This window comes from Dendrobates tinctorius, unplaced genomic scaffold (assembly GCF_039654945.1).
Source record: "Dendrobates tinctorius isolate UK_male_01 unplaced genomic scaffold, ASM3965494v1 ptg000078l, whole genome shotgun sequence".
NCBI lineage: Eukaryota > Metazoa > Chordata > Amphibia > Anura > Dendrobatidae > Dendrobates > Dendrobates tinctorius.
In genome coordinates this window covers 3971521-3984161 of record NW_027361746.1, presented here as the reverse complement: position 1 = coordinate 3984161, position 12641 = coordinate 3971521, and positions in this window count along the sequence as shown.

The following is a 12641-nucleotide window of genomic DNA, read 5'->3' as shown; positions in this document are numbered from 1 at the left end:
CGGCAACGTGACACTAGGGAACTGGTCCCACCGCTGCACTAATACACACGAAGGAAAATACACCAAATGGGGGAAAACAACAAAAGACTTATCTTTCTCTGCTGCATTCACCAGGCAGCAGAGTTCATCACCGGATTAGCTTTCAGCAGTGGCTCGAGAACTAAGAGCCAGCTGCTACCTTCACCATCTTCAGCAGTGGCTCGACACCTAATAGCCAGCTACTACCTTCATCATCTTCAGCAGTGGCTTGACACCTAAGAGCCATCTGCTACCTTCACCGTGGTTGGAATCCACAAAGGACCTGCTATTACGAACACCAGCTGATAGACCAGGTGACCTTATATAGCAAAGGAGGAGTGGTCACATCAGCAGGAAAAACAACAGACATGTGATAACACCTGTGGCCACTGGGGGCAAAAAACCCATATTAAGTCCCCAAAGACCTGAAAGAAAAAAAAAAGGTTTAAATGAGGGAATCCCGAATCTGACACAGATCCAAGAATTGGACTGGGACAGTACCCCTCCCTCAATGAGGGGCCTCCGGACCCTCAACACTGCACCACACTGAAGACCACCTACAGTGAAGACGCCCTGTTCCATCAGAGTTCACCTCAACAATCATCTGACACTCCGGTTCATGGCAAGAGAGGGCAGATGGAGGTGACGACATATACTCCGGAGCGCCGACCTGGGGAATGAGCTAGGCCTGGGTATAACAAAGGGTAACTCCAAATGACAACTCACTGGTGCGAGAATGGCAGACACCCATACAAACAGGGGCGGACCTACCGCCCGTGCGGACTATGCATTGCACGGGGGCCCTGGGGGAGAGGGGGCCCCTCCAGCCTCCATCACCACATGGCTAATTATGTCAAAATTCAAATTAGCCATGTGTAGTGCAATGAGGAGAGCAGTGCTGGGGAGGCAAAGGGGCCCCTGTGAGGCAAGGGGGAGGCGCCTGCCCCCAGCACTGACTCCAACCCCCCCTCCCCCCACTCCCCTCATTGAAGGAGGAGGCAATGATGGAGCCTGGAGGAGAGAGCAACAGCTGACGCTCCCTCTCCCATCATTCCCCGCTCTGCCTCTGACACAGCGGGTGCGCGATGACGTCATCGAGCTCTCACTGTGTACCAGGCAGGCAATGCAGGAGAGGATACAGGAGCCGGGAGCAACGCAGGCATGAGGAGAAGGTGAGGAGAGTGTTTTGTTTTTTTTTAAATCAGTGTGAGTACTGGACTGTGGGGCCATGTTGGGGGGGGGCTATATACCATGCTGGGGGGCTATATACCATGCTGGGCTGTATCATACCATGCTGGGGCGTCTATATACCATGCTGGGGGGGCTGTATACCATGCTGGGCTGTGTCATACCATGCTGGGGTGGCTATATACCATGCTGGACTGTGGGGCCATGCTGGGGGGGCTGTATACCATGCTGGGGGGCTATATACCATGCTGGGCTGTATTATACCATACTGGGGGGGCTATATACCATGCTGGGCTGTATTATACCATGCTGGGCTGTATTATACCATGCTGGGGGGCTATATACCATGCTGGGCTGTGTCATACCATGCTGGGGGGCTATATACCATGCTGGGGGGGCTATATACCATGCTGGGGGGCTATATACCATGCTGGGCTGTATTATACCATGCTGGGGGGGCTATATACCATGCTGGGCTGTATTATACCATGCTGGGCTATATTATACCATGCTCGGGGGCTATTTACCATGCTGGGCTGTATTATACCATTCTTGGGGACTATATACCATGCTGGGCTGTATTATACCATGGTGGGCTATATACCATGGTGGGCTGGGCTGTATACCATGTGGTGCTGGGCTATATACTATGCGGCTGTTATATACCATGGGGGATACATTTTACATTATATTCTATAAGGGGAGGCTGTGTTATATAATATGGGGTGCTACATTATATTCTATGGGGAGGTGAGCTGTATTATATTCTATTTGGGGCTACATTATATTCTATAGTGGGGCTGTTTTATATTTATTATATTCTATGAGGGCTGCATTATACTATATGAGGAGGGCTACATTGTATTCTATGGAGGGGCTACATTATACTATTTAAGGGGCTGCATTATATCCTATGAGAGGGTTGCCATATATTCTATGGAGGGGCTGCATTATACTATATGGGGGGACTGCATTATATTCTATGGGGGGTTACATTATGTTCTATACAGATATTATATCCAACCCTGCATAGCCTCAATATTAGATAACAACAAATAACAAATCACTTTGTTGCCCTATGAAGGGTTGGGGGGGCCTGAAAAATTTCTTGCACAGGGGCCCACTGCAGTCTGTGTCTGCCCCTGCATACAAACACGTACACACCCAGGTCCGGACCTGAACTTTTATTGTCATTCACTCTCTTGCCACGAGATGGTGAACTCCTCACAGAACCGACAACAGAGGCATTCCCCCGTGTCGCAACACTCACACCCCCACAAGGCTCAGAGGTAACCACTCCTCTCTGCCCCCCTCCTAAGAGGACTCTGACTTTGAAAGGCAGCTTGTGGTGAGGGTTGCGACTTGCCCCTACTCCCTGATACCCCCCTTGCTGCCACTACAGCGGGAGAAGGGGACAGGAATATGGAGGAAATATACACTCCCTGGTCATCTTCCTCCACACGACCAGGAGGGGGCGGCTTCTTCGAAAGTATAGTAGTTTCGGCATGAGCCCCATGGACTAAATAATCTATCTGCTCACTACAGGGACGTGCCCCCTCACCACAGGGAACATCAGGCAGCACCTCGGGGACACCAACTCCTCCCACCTGCCTGGGTACGTCCACATGTATGAGCAAGTCCTGCTCCCTAGCAGGGACTACAGGGGGCATATTTGCCAGAGCCGCAATTGGGGAGCAAAAGATGAAGGAAATATACTCTCCCTGGTCGTCTTCCCCCACACGACCAGGGGAAGGTGGCTTCTTCGGTAGTAAAGAAGTTTTGGCATGAGCCCCATGGACTAAATCATCAGTCTGCTCACTACAGGGACGTGCCCCCTCACTACAGGGAACATCAGGCAGCACCTCGGGGACACCAACTCCTCCCACCTGCCTGGGTGTGTCCGCGTGTATGAGCAAGTCCTGCCCCCTAGCAGGGACTACAGGGGGCATATTTGCCAGAGCCGCAATTGGGGAGGGAAAGATGAAGGAAATATACTCTACTTGGTTGTCTTCCTCCACACGACCAGGGGAAGGCAGCTTCTTCGGTAGTATAGAAGTTTCGGCATGAGCCCCGTGGACCAAATTCTCAGTATGCTTACAATAGGGACATGCCCCCTCACCACAGGGAACATCAGGCAGCACCTCGGGGACACCAACTCCTCCCACCTACCTGGGTGCGTCCGCTTGTATGAGCAAGTCCTGCCCCCTAACAGGGACTACAGGGGGCATATTTGCCAGAGCCGCAATTGGGGAGGGAAATATGAAGGAAATATACTCTCCCTGGTCATCTTCCTCCACACGACCAGGGGAAGGCGGCTTCTTCGGTAGTATAGAAGTTTCGGCGTGAGCCCCTTGGACCAAATTATCAGTCTGCTCACAACAGGGACATGCCCCTCACCACGGGGAACATCAGGCAGCACCTTGGGGTCACCAACTCCTCCTACCTGCCTGGGTGCGTCCGCATGTATGAGCAAATCCTGCCCCCTTGGCATATTCGCCAAAGCCGCACATTGGGGTTATGGTGGAGCCAGCGAGGAGGCCCCAGACCCTGACAACTGCTGCTGCTGCTCCAACACACCATGTAGCACCTCAGTCTCCTCAGTGAGGACCAGAAGCAATCATAGGTCTGTACTTGGCCCATGGCTCACCAGTGAAAATGAGTGGTTGGTTATAAACTGTCACGTGTGCCTGTCCTGTGTGACACGACTTGCAGGTCGGTAACTGAAACAACAAGACAAAAGGGGAACACCGGGGAAATAGTTACAACGGTGGGCCCTGCAATAGGGAACGGGGACGTGGAGACCTTCTACACTCCCCTGAGTTAGTGTCCCTGAACTCTCCTAACGTTCCCTATACAGGCTTTTCACCTGTCGCCGACCAGGATACTAGAATCCCTCACTATCCTTGCACCTATCCCTTACTAGGGAACTGGATAGTGCAGACACTGGTCCCACTGCTGCACTAATACACATGAAGAAAAATACACCAAACAGGTGAAAACAACAAAAGACTTATCTTTCTCTGCTGCAGTCACCGGGCAGCAGAGTTCATCACCGGATTAGCTTTCAGCAGTGGCTCGACAACTACAGTTGTGGCCAAAAGTATTGACACCACTGGAATTCTGTCAGATAATACTCAGTTTCTTCCTGAAAATGATTGCAAACACAAATTCTTTGGTACTATTATCTTCATTTAATTTGTCTTAAATGAAAAAACACAAAAGAGAATGAGGCAAAAAGCAAAACATTGATCATTTCACACAAAACTCCAAAAATGGGCCATACAAAAGTATTAGCACCCTCAGCCTAATACTTGGTTGCACAACCTTTAGCCAAAATAATGGCGACCAACTGCTTCCGGTAACGATCAATGAGTTTCTTACAATGCTCTGCTGGAATTTTGGACCATTCTTCTTTGGCAAACTGCTCCTGGTCCCTGATATTTGAAGGGTGCCTTCTCCAAACTGCCATTTTTAGATCTCTCCACAGGTGTTATATGGCATTCAGGTCTGGACTCATTGCTGGCCACCTTAGAAGTCTCCAGTGCTTTCTCTCAAACCATTTTCTAGTGCTTTTTGAAGTGTGTTTTGGGTCATTGTCCTGCTGGAAGACCCATGACCTCTGAGGGAGACCCAGCTTTCTCACACTGGGCCCTACATTATGCTGCAAAATTTGTTGGTAGTCTTCAGACTTCATAATGCCATGCACACGGTCAAGCAGTCCAGTGCCAGAGGCAGCAAAGCAACCCCAAAACATCAGGGAACCTCCGCCATGTTTGAATGTAGGGACCGTGTTCTTTTCTTTGAATCCCTCTTTTTTTCTCCTGTAAACTCTATGTTCATGCCTTTGCCCAAAAAGCTCTACTTTTGTCTCATCTGACCAGAGAACATTCTTCCAAAACGTTTCAGGCTTTTTCAGGTAAGTTTTGGCAAACTCCAGCCTGGCTTTTTTATGTCTTGGGGTAAGAATTGGGGTCTTCCTGGGTCTCCTACCATACAGTCCCTTTTCATTCAGACGCCGACGGATAGTACAGGTTGACACTGTTGTACCCTCGGACTGCAGGGCAGCTTGAACTTGTTTGGATGTTAGTCGAGGTTCTTTATCCAACATCCGCACAATCTAGCGTTGAAATCTCTTGTCAATTTTTCTTTTCCGTCCACATCTAGGGAGGTTAGCCACAGTGCCATGGGCTTTAAACTTCTTGATGACACTGCACACAGTAGACACAGGAACATTCAGGTCTTTGTAGATGGACTTGTAGCCTTGAGATTGCTCATGCTTCCTCCCAATTTGGTTCCTCAAGTTCTCAGACAGTTCTTTGGTCTTCTTTCTTTTCTCCATGCTCAATGTGGTACACACAAGGACACAGGACAGAGATTGAGTCATCTTTAATCCATGTCAACTGGCTGCAAGTGTGATTTAGTTATTGCCAACACCTGTTAGGTGTCACAGGTAAGTTACAGGTGCTGTTAATTACACAAATTAGAGAAGCATCACATGATTTTTCAAACAGTGCCAATACTTTTGTCCACCCTCTTTTTTATGTTTGGTGTGGAATATATCGAATTTGGCTTTAGGACAATTCTTTTTGTGTTTTTTCATTTAAGACAAATTAAATGAAGATAATAAAACCAAAGAATTTGTGTTTGCAATCATTTTCAGGAAGAAACTGAGTATTATCTGACAGAATTGCAGGGGTGTCAATACTTTTGGCCACAACTGTAGTACAAATTCAAAGACATTGGTATACATTACAGCAATTTAAAGACATACAGATCACATGCTTCATATGTCATAAAAGAAATGCAAAATCTCTGAATCTCTACTGTGTCCACCTCCTTGTAGCTATGGCAAGAAGTCTATCAATCCAGACTGTCCTAATGAGATATCTAAAGTCAAAGAAAAAAACATAACATTTTGTTATTTTTTATGTTGTTTCTTTCTTTTACTTTTGACATCTCATTATGCAGCAGATTTTGTTTACCTTTAACATGTAGGACCTTCAGTCATGTGACCTATATAATACCACCATAGTACTGATATAGTTCTTTTCCTGATTACGTTTAAAATGCAGGCCATGTGGTGATGCTACATGGTCGATGAACATTTATGTGATCTATAAAACTGAGAAAAAGCATTAGAACATTTTTCTGGATTAAATTTGATTGTCATTCATACACTTTTGTGTTCTTTCTGTTACATTAAGGTGGCATAAACTTCAATAAACCACTTTGACTTCTGCAGGTGACTAATTTTTTTATTTTATTAAAAATAAACTTGGTTTCAAGATACTTAGGATCTACGAAATACTTAAGGCGTGCATTAATGGAAGGGGAAATGGAAGTGCTGATAATATACGTATTGCTGAAGCACAAGAAACATGCCCATCCATAAGACATAGGTTCCTGACCCACTTTGCAGGGAGGCATGGTACACCACTTCTGAAGCCAGAGCGGTGCAAAAAGGTGGTCTGTTGGATCACAGGTAATGCTTCCAGCAGCCTTGGCAGCACCACACTGTCTTCCACATGGGCTAGTCTCATTTTATTCTGTATCACTTACTCCTCACCCTGATCTTCTTTACTCCCACCATGTTAAGTCCCAGGACACTAGTCATCCCACATTAAGACACTCTTACAACATAATTTCTTGATTGTAGACTGTCATCCTGCATGCTCCAAGAGGGACAGGAGGACATTCTGTTTAGTAATGCACAAGCCTTAGAGCAGCCATGGCCACAAGAACATGATGGTGGGGAACGACAAAATTGAGATAAGGATAAAGATGGCGATGAGACACAGTTGCTGCTAGTCTTGTTGTTGGTAAGTCATGAAGTCAGAAGGACCAGGATGGCGGAAGATGAGGTGTTTTGATGATGAAGTCACCAACCCAATCTGGAAAGCAAGCATGCAGAGCAAAGTTTGCAGCACTGAAACAGAGAGATCAGCAGCACCAAAACAGACAGGAAGAGGCAGTGCATGACCAGAGGGAGAAGGCAGGCATCTATTCCACAGAGCACCAACACTCCTGAACTTTGACATCAACGATTTAGGTGTTCTGCGACAAACAAAATGGCCATTTGCAAGCTGTGCCATGCATATATTAGCAGGGGTCTGACCTCTAAGAATCTAACCACCACCTGTAGGATCAGGTATATGTCATCTATGCACCTTGGTGGGCCAGATGCCTTGGTCTAACATTTGTGCCATTAGGTGACACCACTGCCTCTTCCCCTGTGCTCTGTGCTTCCCAATCCTCTGTCTAAGACACTGGCACAGATGCCTCCGGCCCTGCACCTTTCCTTGCATATTCTGACTTACGATCATCAGGTACTTTGAAATCGTTGTCCCAGCCCAACATTCCGCTGTCCCTCTCCCAGGCCTTGGAATGAAAAATGAAGTTCCCAGCCACGCACCCACAGGCCCAAATACTAAAGAGGCACATTTCCAGGCTGCTTCCTATGGAAATGTTGCCATTTAGGTTGGTAGACACGTGACTTCCTCCGACCTATTGCGGCAGCCGTCACTTAGTACTCGGTCCCCAGCCACTACTTTTTCTCCAGGTGTGACATCCCCGCCTTGTACCAGCATGTGTCCAGGAACATCACCTGTGCCCTTAACAATGCGCTTACTGGCATTGTACACTTAACGAAGGACATGTGGACAAGCACTTGTGGCCAGGGACATTACATTCGACATGTGGACAAGCGCTTGACATTACATTTCCCTGACAGCACACTGGGTGAACATTGTGGAGGCTGGGGCCGAGTCACACCCTGGCATGGTGCATGTGCTCCTGACACCAACGATTGCTGGCCCTACTACTATCAGGGTTTCCTCCACCTCCTACAGCAGTTCCTGCACCCCCTCCTGCTCCTCCTCATACTCCAGCTTCAATGTGGTATCTTAGAGAATGTCGTCCACATCATTTTGAAGCTGGAAGCTCTGCAGCACTGCCTCAGCAAAGTGGTAACATGCTCTTGTGAAGCTAACTTGTCTATGCAACAAACCATACACTGTGTATGTAAAGCTACCAAAAAAGTCTAAAAATATTTCAGGATTAGATTGCTTATTCATAATAATAATAATAATCTTTATTTATATAGCACCAACATATTCCGCAGCGCTTTACAGTTATCCATACAGTATTACATGCTTTCTGTCACATTTTAGTGGTTATAACAGTAGAAAAAAGAGTTTGAAAATTTGCTTGTTTCTTCAAATTTGTTATCCATACACTATTTTGTATTCTGGGGAACATTTTCATGTTATATAAAACAAAAAAAAATTAAAATTTTGTTATGAGTTATATGTTTGAGCAATACAGTATTACCAGTTCTTGGGTACAATTCGTTGGTGTATAACCCTCAAAAAAATTATTTAAATTGTATTGGTATTACATTGCTCATCCATAGGGTATTATATCTTGTTAGATAAATTTCGTTGCTATATAACAAATCAGTATCATATTGCTCAGTCATAGGGTGTGTTAAATCTTCATGGGTACATTTAGTTGCTATATAAGCCTCCATAAACTTGTTCCGAGTTTATCAATAACATATTGCTCACCCATAGAGAATTTCATCTTCTTGGGTCCATTTAGTTGATATACAACGCTCAAAAAAACTCCCTAAAATTATAGGTTTTGTGCCCACATTGCAGATTTGGTGTGTTTTTGTGGTGTTTTTCTGCGCGGATTTGTGGGAAAATCTGAAGCACAACCTTTTGACAGCAAATGAATGAGAGACCTTAAGTGTCAGGCACAGGTGTCAGGTGCAGGATGTGTAGTTTTGAGTTGCAGATTTGGTGCAGAAATGATCTGCACCATGTCAATTCTTTCTGCATTTTTGCCCTGCAATTTTCACCATTCAATTCTCTCAAATCAATCAAAAACACAGGCAAAAATGAATCAAAAACGCACCATAAATTCAAATTTTTGCAGCTGTATTTTTCCTTCCAAGGGATGCAGAAATGTGCAGAATTTTTACTCAACGTGTACACATGCCCTTATCAGTAGTATATTGCTCACCCATAGACTATTCCATAGTCTGGAGTAAATTTTCTTGGCATTAAACCCTCAAAAGTGCATATCCTTTATGAGTCTAGGAGTACAAATACCTGACAATTCGAGCATAAAGTGTATGAGTCCCTCATTTCTGTCTAAGACACAGGGTGTATCTGAGTCCCTTATTTTTTGCAGCAGTTCTTGCTTCCTTCATAACTGCAACAAAATTTTCCTATTTTTTTATTTAAAAAAAAATCAATTTTGATTTATTTAAATTATATATATATTTTTAATCCTTTTTAAACTTTCCCTTATATGCAAGTCATTATACAGAAGAACATGTTTGTTAACATTTTCTTTCTGTAATTGCAATTTCTCAGCATTTTGGAATGTTTTATTGTCACTCCTTAAAGTGGAGTAAAAGTGTGACACCATTGTTCTTTTTATGGATCTATTACAATTCTGTAGATAGAAAACTGTAAATGGTCCTGTAAAAGATTAATAACTGCTGAGTAAAAAAAACAAATTGCATACGGACAGTGCATAGATGACAAGTTCTGATAGGAAGTCAGAGCTGCAGCTGCCACTCACGCAGTGTTAATTATATTTAAGGGAGGAGGCGGAGAGAGTCCGACGGCGGGTAGAGAGAAGCCAACACTGATTGGGCGCGGGTATCCCATGACGTAAAAACCTCATGTGAGGCTTGGAAGAGTGAGTGCTGACAATGCTGGAACGATGCCAGGACGGGAGGTGAATATAAATGTTTTTATTTTAATAGGCGTAAAAACACAGATTGAGAAGGGGTTGCCCGAGTAGTAGACGTAGCAGACAACACCTTTAAAGTCATTTACACTCTACTAAGGCTGTGTTTGTGTTAAATAGCTTGAAAAGTGTTCAAAACAATCATAGGATAACTTACCATTTTATACAAGTGTTTTAGGGCAATTGGAGACTTTACTGTACTTGGAATGCACAACATATCAATTTGTTGAAAATCAAATTTTTGAGAAAAATTCAACACAGCTAATTAATTTGAATTTTAAAAGACTAATTTATCTCTAGTATTGTTCATAGGAATATTTAATATAGTGTTTTCATTGTATACTGCACAAGTGGGTTGGCCACTTCTTTGAGGCTTTTTTTTTAAATTCAGAATTATTTATACGTTTTCTCTTTAATTCATCTATTATTTAGGGTTTTGTGATATTTATTTCCATTCACCTACTTTCATTGATTATTGATCTGTTATTTTTTTTAAACAATCTTAATTTATTGCACATTATTTGTATGAATCCTAATACAGTTAGGTCCATATATATGTCACGTGGATCCATCCTGTGTGACACGACCCGCAGGCCGGTAACTAAAACAACAAGATGCGGCGAAGGGAACACAGTTACAACGGTGGGCCCTGCGATAGGGAAAGGGTAAGTGGAGACCTCCTGCACTCCCCTGAGTCAGTGTCCCTAATGTTCCTAACGTTCCCTATGCCGGTTCTGCACTGGGCGCCGATCAGGAACCTGTCGCCCTAGCACACCCTACACCTATCCCTTGCTTGGGAGCTGGGTGGCGCAGGCACTGGCCCCACCGCTGTACTAATACACACTAAGGAAAAACACAAACAGGGAAACACCACTTAGCTTTACTCTGTTGCACTTGCTCCTGGCAACAGAGTCCACCACCAGAATGCAGCTCTCCTCCTGAATCGCTGCCACCAAGCTCTCTCAGAGCTACAAGGAAATCCCCTAGGACTACTTCCAAACCAGGGCTAAGACAGTGCTGCAAGGAACACTCTCCAGCTCCTTCCTCCACCAAGGATGGTTGAAATGAACACTATCACCAAAACTGATTGCAACACATGTGACTCTTTTATAGCAGAGCCAGCAATCACACCTGCATTATAATCATGTGCACTTAACTAAAGAAACTAGAGTGTAATGATGCTCACCACCACCGGGGCAAACTTAGAACAAACGACACCACAGTGCAATAATCCTAATGGCCACTGGGGGCAAAAATCAACCTTAAGCACAGCTTAGAAAAAAAAAAGGTTACCTGTGCTTTTTATCAGTCCTGATCCAGCATGGATCATGACAATATATTTGGACAGAGACAACATTTTTCTAATTTTGGTTCTAGACATTACCACAATGAATTTTAAACAAAACAATTCAGATGCAGTTGAAGTTCAGACTTTCAGCTTTCATTTGAGGGTATCCACATTAAAATTGGATGAAGGGTTTAGGAGTTTCAGCTCCTTAACATGTGCCACCCTGTTTTTAAAGGGACTAAAAGTAATTGGACAGATTAAATAATTGTAAATAAAATGTTCATTTCTAGTACTTGGTTGAAAACCCTTTGTTGGCAATGACTTTCTGAAGTCTTGAACTCATGGACATCACCAGACGCTGTGTTTCCTCCTTTTTGATGCTCTGCCAGGCCTTCACTGTGGTGGTTTTCAGTTGCTGTTTGTTTGTGGGCCTTTCTGTCTGAAGTTTAGTCTTTAACAAGTGAAATGCATGCTCAATTGGGTTGAGATCAGGTGACTGACTTAGCCATTTAAGAATATTCCACTTCTTTGCTTTAATAAACTCCTGGATTGCTTTGGCTTTATGTTTGGGTCATTGTCCATCTGTAGTATGAAACGACGACCAATCAGTTTGGCTGCATTTGGCTGGATCTGAGCACACAGAATGGCTCTGAATACCTCAGAATTCATTCGACTGCTTCTGTCCTGTGTCATATCATCAATAAACACTAGTGACCCAGTGCCACTGGCAGCCATGCCTGCCCAAGCCATCACACTGCCTCCGCCGTGTTTTGCAGATGATGTGGTATGCTTTGGATCATGAGCTGTACCATGTCTTCGCCATACTTTTCTCTTTCCATCATTCTGGTAGAGGTTGATCTTGGTTTCATCTGTCCAAAGAATGTTTTTCCAGAACTGTGCTGGCTTTTTTAGATGTTTTTTAGCAAAGTCCAGTCTAGCCTTTTAATTCTTGATGCTTATGAGTGGCTTGCACCGTGCAGTGAACCCTCTGTATATACTTTCATGCAGTCTTCTCTTTATGGTAGATTTGGATATTGATACGCCTACCTCCTGGAGAGTGTTGTTCACTTGGTTGGCTGTTGTGAAGGGGTTTCTCTTCACCATGGAGATTATTCTGTGATCATCCACCACTGTTGTCTTCTGTGGGCGCCCCGGTCTTTTTGCATTGATGAGTTCACCAGTGCTTTTTCTTTCTTTCTCAGGATGTACCAAACTGTAGATTTTGCCACTCCTAATGTTGTAGCAATTTCTCGGATGGGTTTTTTCTGTTTTTGCAGCTTAAGTATGGCTTGTTACACCTGCATGGAGAGCTCCTTTGACCACTCGTTTCCTTTACAGCAAAACCTTCCAAATGCAAGCACCACACCTCAAATCAACTCCAGCC